This window comes from Macrobrachium nipponense, chromosome 18 (genome assembly GCF_015104395.2).
Source record: "Macrobrachium nipponense isolate FS-2020 chromosome 18, ASM1510439v2, whole genome shotgun sequence".
Taxonomy (NCBI): Eukaryota; Metazoa; Arthropoda; class Malacostraca; order Decapoda; family Palaemonidae; genus Macrobrachium; species Macrobrachium nipponense.
This window is the reverse complement of record NC_087211.1, coordinates 82872606-82880279: the sequence shown is the minus strand read 5'-3', so window position 1 is coordinate 82880279 and position 7674 is coordinate 82872606.

The following is a 7674-nucleotide window of genomic DNA, read 5'->3' as shown; positions in this document are numbered from 1 at the left end:
CAGACCTTAACTTTTTAACCTGACTTTGAGGCATCGTACCCTGACCTGGGAGAGGGGGTTGGTTTCGAGTGCATACTGGGTTGGCTTCGAGTGCTTAAAGTAACTTTTATTCTGCGGAAGTTGTCACTAAGAGACGAAAACACCAACACCAACCCCTATCACCCTACTCTGCATACTAAGGTAAAACACTGAATTGCTACCTGGCCTCTACCATAGCATGACCACCTTCCTGAAGAAGTATTACTTTAACACGTCCTGTAACCCAGGATAGATATTAATCATGAGCCAGCAGCCGTTGAAGCAACACCTCAAGACCTCTACTTTCCTCTCAAAATAAGTGTTTTCTCCCAAGTCACAAATTAGGTAATGCCATAATTTCCAATTTTCAGGAAGGGGGTTGTTATTCAGTATTTTACCCTATGTGGGTAGGAAAAATTCAGATTGAGAGAAATACAAGGACATTAGGAATCCCACTAATAGTTATCATTCAGAATAAAGTAAATTATGGAATGTATGCAAACTAATATCATGCACTAGTGTGGGGACTGGGTACCTTAGGTTGGGCGAGGTTGGTTCAGTCATTTGCAATGAGGAGAATCAGAAAAGCTGAGTACATTAAAATATAGTATGGTTTTATTTTTTAAGTTTTGACTGCAATAATGATTTGAAGTAAAATTTTATGTTGTAGGCTAGGCTACATCCCAATCGAACGGACCCCAGTGCGTTTTAGTTCCTTATAGTTGCTTTTTTTTTTTTTTTTTTTTTTGGGTCAGCCAAGACAGGAAACCAGAAACTCCCACTGATTAAGTTAGGTGTTGGGTTTTCATATTTATTTTGTTTCATGCAACTTACCTGTCAGGTATATATATAGTAGCTGATAATTTCGCGGGGGGACACCGACAGAATTTAAAACTTACGACACACTAGTGGGAGTCAGGTGGTTGGTTAGTACCCCCATTCCCCCCGCCGCTGGGGAGGCGGTTATCAGGAACCATTCCCATTTTCTATACATAATTTTTCTGTCTCCGGTGTTGTGAACATCTGTTTACAGCACCTCCGTCTGGATTTGAAAACTTTTTTTGGCTACTTGAGTATCCCTTTTGGTTTCTTTTTTGGATTAATTGATTGGAATCGGTGGCTAGGCACACGTTATTTAGTGGATTGATTTGATTTTGGTTGACTTTTCTTGGATAATATGTCAGGGTCTAGTACAGCTAGCGCTAGGTTCTGCTCTAGAAACTTGATTGTAGAGGTAGGCTACTGAAAGCTTCAGTAGACCACATACGGTATGTAAGAGTTGCAGGGAGCATGAGTGTGTGTATGAAAGCCGTTGCAAGGAGTGCGAAAGACTAACAGATTCTGAGTGGAAGGCGTATGATACCTATCTTAGGAAACTTGAAAAGGATAGGTTAAGGAGGTCTTCCTCCAGGAGTGTTTCAGGCGTGCAAGAAATTAATGTTCCTCCTCCGTTAACCCTCCCTTCTGTAATGCTCCTAACCCTGTAGTTTTTGCCTCCGGGCCCTGAAGCAGTGTCTGTAGAGAGTAATACTTTATCCTTAATTTGTTCCGACACGTAATACAAACCCTCGGTCCTTTAACATAGGAAGTAGCTAGCGCAGCTGGAACGGTCGTAAGCTTCGAACAAGGGGAGAACGGTAGTTAACTGCTTGTCCGATCGTCGCGCGCCGCGCGACTGGGAGGTAAACAAATCACTTTTGCTTTCGGCCGTGTGTGGATAGGACGTGCTCGTCATCGCTCTGCCCGCTTTGTCGTTTGCTTTGATTTTGAGTATATGCCCTCTTTTCCTAGTGTGATTGAGAGTAATTGTAAGTACCTTGCATTTCTTTTATTCATTAAATGATGAGTGATCAAGAAATGGAGACTTCGCCGCGCCCCCCTCCCCGGTCGCCCGTAGAGTGTGTCCAGGGCTGGAGGGGCCGTAGATGCGGCGGATTCAGATCATTTGTAGATTGATCCGCACGAGGTTTGTACTCGTTGTCGGGGGCTGAGAGTGCTCCCGCAACGAGCCATGTGTAACGTGTATGCATTGGTCCGAGGCGCAGTGGGTTCTGTACGAGGGCAGGAAGAGACTTAGGCCGCCCAAGAAGTCATCGGAAAGTCCAGTGACTCCTTTGGTAACGGACACTTCGTCCTCTTTCCTGCCCCCGCCCCCGGCCAGCCCCCACGTTTCGCGCCTTCCCCTGCGGGGGGGTAGCGGAGTCCTTCTCCTCTCTCGATCCGTCGAAGTGTGGAGGAGGGCGCCCGCTACCCGGACGTCCAGTTGTATTCGGGGCGGGTCTTCCGTCCGCTCTGGGTGGGGTTCTTCTCCCCCCAAGCGTGAGGGAACCCCTCTAACTAACCCGACTGTCGTTTCCGCAGGTGTGCCATCAGCGAAGGACGACCTGGGACAGGTGTGGGAGTCGCTGGGATTGCAGGGAGTGCCTAGCATCCAGGGGTTGATTCAGCGGTTGGCGGGGTCGGCAGTGGTCACTCATGGTACGGTAACCACCACTACCACTACAATTTCGACACCAGCATATGAGATGCCCACCGCACTTGGTGTACACTCCACATGTGATGTCGGTGGCACCCACGGCTGCAATTCAAAGACCAATTCCTGCCGTGCCAAAGAGGACGGTGCCACCGCCACCTGGGTTCTTTGTATTGCCGACCCCGGACTGCTCTGCCCCAAGAGTACCCCCCTGGACCTTGCCGCCAGTGCCGAGGATGAAGGTAGCTGCCGACAGGACGCCTGGCTCTCCTGTGTACCTGCCGTGCCTGCCGTGACCTGTTGCTGTCCCTCTTCTCATTCCCTTTCCAGGTCATTCCCTTTCAGATCATGTGCCTGCCGTTCCTGCTGTTCCCAGACCTGTTCCTGTTGTTCCTGCTGTTGGTGGTGCTGTCACAGTCTCAGGTCTTTCCGGACAGGTGCAGTCGGGCCCTGTTGCTTCGGCAACTGCCCCGGCTCCCTCCTGGATGGAAGACCTGACGTCTGTCCTGCGGAGCCTGGCGAAGAAGAAGAGGAAGAGGAAGAAGGGGTGTCGTCGTCGTCTTCGTCGTCTTCTTCGTCGTCTGCTGCCTCTCCTTCCCCTTCGACTTCTAAGGCTAACAGCCGAAGAAGAGAAGGCCGCCTCCTCCCCCCTAAGAAAGGACTCCTTCGGGATCTTCTAAGGGCCCGGGCTCGCTCAGGCGAGTCGGGGAGCTCTTCTGCTGTCCTCCCGTTCCTTCGGGAACGGGGCCCGTCGCTTCTTCTGCAAAGAAGAAGTCGACGGGGACCAGAGGTGCATCAGCTTCGGCTGGTGCGTCCTCACCTGGTGCTAGCGGTTCTGCCGCTAAACCAGGTTCCGTTCTCGGGCGCTTCTCGTTCGCGAGAAGCACCGAGTGGACGCTCTTCTAAGGAAGACCGTCCAGCCAAAGTTTTTGACGCACGAGCTCGCTCGCCGTCAAGACAAGCGGCACGGAGCAGTAAGACTGGCGAGAGTAGTGCACATGACTCTCGCCAGGCCAGTGGACGCTCTCGCAGCGATCAACTGGCTGCTCGGGCTGACGTGACGGTCGCTGACCAGCCACGGGTTGAGGCGAGGAAGGAGTCCCCGCGGCCGCCGGTACCAGCCACGGCTGGTACCAGCGGCTCGACGCGCCGAGAGGACGCTGGCCGGTCTCGACGCGACAGAGAGCCTAGCAGGTCACCCGTCCGCCGCTCCCGATGGGACCGGGCGGAGACGGTGACCAGCGGCAGCTCGCCTGACGCTAGAGATCGGTCTCGACGTTCTCAGCCGAGCCTATCGCCCCAGGCGAGCGGCAAGGCTAGGCCTGCTGCTCGATCGTCACCGCGGGTTGACGATCAGCAGCAGCCCTCCACGCACGCTGGTCCTGCCAGCGAGCGAGGGGGGAGCGTCAGGTCTGCCTCTCCCATACCTTCAACCTCCTCGGGCTATACCGGGAGGAGCGAGGTACCGAGGAGCGATCACGAGAGGTGCGCCGCTCGTGACCCGGCTATGACGCCGTATGGCTCAGGCACGGTTTTAGGACCGGCCAGAACATACGCGCAAGTAGTTGGAGGCGACCGTCAGGGGTCTGTCGCTGTTCCTCCTTCTGAAGAGGAGTATCGCGGGACCTGCTCTTGCTGGAGGGACTGGACGGTCCTACTCCACAAGACGCAGTAACTCCTGAGATACAGAGGAACTTTGCAGAGGTCATTAAGCTGATGCGTCTGCATAATGACCTTGCGGAGGGATCGCCGCTACCACCGTCAGAGCCCACGTCCCGGCTCGAATCATTTTGGGGTCCCAAGAGGGAGCCCAAAATGATGGTGGGGTTACCGCGATCAGAGCTTGCGGACTCAGTCCTGGATCAGGTAGAGAATCTCGTCTCAGGACGGGAGGACTCGCTAAAGTCCGGACGGTCTTCTAAGCTGCTTCCTCCCCCCTCTACAGGCGGCAGAGGCGATTCTACTGTTGCCTTCGGAAGACCCAATACTGCCGAAACAGGTTAACCCGAGTTAGCGAGGCTGACTCCAGGTGTGTCCCTGCAGCAGCTCCTGTCGGAGAACCTATGGTTCTCGCAGCAGGAGGCACTTGCCCTGGAATCTACCGCTATGGCAGCATTTCAGGCAGTTTCCTGGTTGGATTTGTGGTCCCTCACAATATCCAAAGTAGCGGCCGGCTCCGGGAGTTCTGCTCTCGAAGACGACGCTTCTTTTAGGAGACTGTGCCAGTCTGGAGGAAGAGCAATCTCTTACCTCGCCCATCAGACTGCTAACCGGTGGTCCAACTTGGTTCTTCGTCGTAGGGACGCAGTCCTTACCCGAGTGACCAAGGGGGCCGGGCGTGAGGCGGCACTCGGGCTTCGAAATGGACCTCTTAGGAGTTCCCCAGCTCTCTTTCCTGGAGAGATGGTGGACGCTGCGGTGGAAAGGCGGCGCACTGACGACAGTGACCGCTTAGTTCACCAGGCAGTCTCGAAGGTTACTGGGCAATCTCGAGCGACTGCGGCCAAAACCAAAGAGCTTGGCTAGCGCTTCCACGGCTGGCGAAGACGGTTTGCACCGTCCAAGCCCGTGTGAAGACTCCTGCTGTTTCAACTTCTGCTAGAGGAGGCCGTAAACCAGCCCTCCTCCCAACCTCCTTTTCCCCGAGGAGGTGGTGGAAAGAAGTCGAAACGAGGAGGGAAACGCTAGGGACGGCGTTCCCCCTCACCTGCTGCCGGAAGTGGGGGGCTTGCCTGGCGAACCATTGGGCGACTTGGCAGCGCTACGGCGCCGAGAACTGGATAGTAGACGTCCGTTCGGGAGGGGTATCTACTACCCTTCGAGTCTCGGACCCCCCCTCATCTCCAAAGCCGGTTCCATCTACAGACCTATGTCCGGGTGGGATCCAGCAAAGGACAACGCTCTTCGACAGGAGATCAAGACCATGCTGGCGAAACGAGCTGTAGAAATCGTGGAGGACCAGTCACCGGGCTTTTACAGCCGCCTCTTCCTAGTGGAGAGGCATCGGGGGCTGGCTGGCGGTCGATAGACCTCTCTCCCCTGAACCGCTTCGTTCGCACGACGCGGTCACGATGGAGTCGGCACGCTCGGTGCTCGACTCGATCAGGGGGAACGAGTTTTCATGCTTTTGCAGTGGACTTGAAGGACGCGTATTTTCAAATACCCATCCATCAGTCCTCCAGAAAGAAGTACCTCCGCTTCATCTTCGACGGGCACGGTGTACCAATTCAGGGCACTTGTTTTTTTCGGTCTCTCAACCGCCCCACAGGTGTTCACGCGAGTGTTCACTCTGGTGTCAGCTTGGGCCCATTCGCACGGGATATACGTCTTCTGAGGTATCTCGACGATTGGCTAGTCCTGGCGAGCTCCCGCTCGCAGTTGCTACGGACAGAGATCGACTCCTCAAGTTTTGTCGCGATCTGGGGATCGTGATAAACTACGAGAAGTCCGATCTCGAACCCAAGCAGAAGATGAAGTACCTGGGAATGCTGATAGACACGTAAGCAGGGCAGGTCTTTCCCGCAGACTTGCGTATCAGCAAATTCAGGGAGGCAGCCGGCCGGTTTCCTGTCGCGGCAGGAACAGGCAGCACAGCAATGGCAAGTCGTGATTGGCCATCTGTCGTCACTCGAGAAGTTAGTCCCTCACGGGCGTCTTCACCTGCGGTCTCTCCAGTGGAGGCTAAGGGAGAGTTGGTGGTCTCAGGCCAAGGATCCTCCTTACTTTCCCGTGGCTATCACGGACAAGGTGAGACAGGACCTAGCCTGGTGGCTCGACGACAAGAAACCTCTTAAGAGGAGTGCCCATACGCACTCCCCCCCGGAGATGCTTCTGTTCTCAGACGCATCGACCGAGGGATGGGGCGCACACCTGGAGGAGTTGCTGACTGCAGGTGTGTGGGACCATCACGAAAAGCACCTTCACATCAATGTCCTGGAACTCAAGGCGGCGTTCAACGCTCTCCGAGAGTTTCAGGACCGCTTGGTGGGACACTAGTGGTGTTGATGTGCGACAACACCACAGTAGTGGCATATGTCAACAAGCAGGGGGGGGTGGGGGGCTAGTGTCTCTTCCGCTCCATTCAGTTGACGGTGCAGGTGCATGAGTGGGCCACGGCTCACTCGATAGAGCTGTCAGCACGCTACATTCCAGGCAAGATGGAATGTAGTAGCGGACGGCTCAGCCGTCGGGATCAGGTGATAGGGACCGAATGGTCTCTACACCAATACGTGGCGGAAAGGCTCTTCAACCTGTGGGGGCGACCGGTCGTGGACCTGTTCGCCACCCGGCACAACAGAAAACTTAAGGTTTTCTTTTCAGCCGTGCCGGACCCATGGGCAGCTGCAGAGGACGCTCTCAACACCCTTGGGACAACCTCTTCGCTTACGCCTTTCCTCCCTTCTGTCTGATTCGGAAGTGATCAGTCGAGCGCTGGTTCACTCCCAATCTCAGAATGATCCTGGTGGCTCCCAAACGGCCTCAAGCCGTTTGGTATCCGGGACCTGCTGGCTCTTCTTGCGGACGCACCGAGAGAGACTACCCAGTTGGCACAACTTCTAGCCCAGCCACACGTAGAACGGTACCACCAAGCAGTCCAGTCCCTTCAACTTCACGGCTGGCTGTTATCCACCATCTCTTGCGAACGAGAGGCTTTTCTCGTAGCGCAGCAACAGAGATGGCTGGACATGTCCGACAGTCCTCTGCAGCTGTGTACCAGGGGAAGTGGGCCGTCTTCTGTGGTTGGTGTCGTAGACAGGGTCTGTCTCCTCTCAGAGCCACTCTTCAGCAGGTAGCGGATTTCCTCGTGTTTCTTCGCCGAGAGAAGCTCCTCTCAGTACCCACAGTTAAAGGATATAGAGCCGCCCTGGCTCTCGTCCTAAAACTGAGGGGACTGGACATCTCGAATTCGTTCGAGATATCCTTGCTAATGAGGAGCTTCGAAAGGTCTTGCCCACCCAAGGAACTCAGCCCCCTGCGTGGATGTGACTCTCGTCCTTAGGAGTTTGACTCGAAGACCCTTCGAGCCACTCCGAGAGTCGTCAGACAGGGATCTGACCCTCAAGACCCTCTTCTTGCTGGCCCTGGCATCGGCGAAGAGAGTAGGGGAACTACATGGTCTTTCTTATGATGTTAAACACACCAGAGGCTGGGGATCTGTGACGCTCGATTTCGTCCCGAACTTC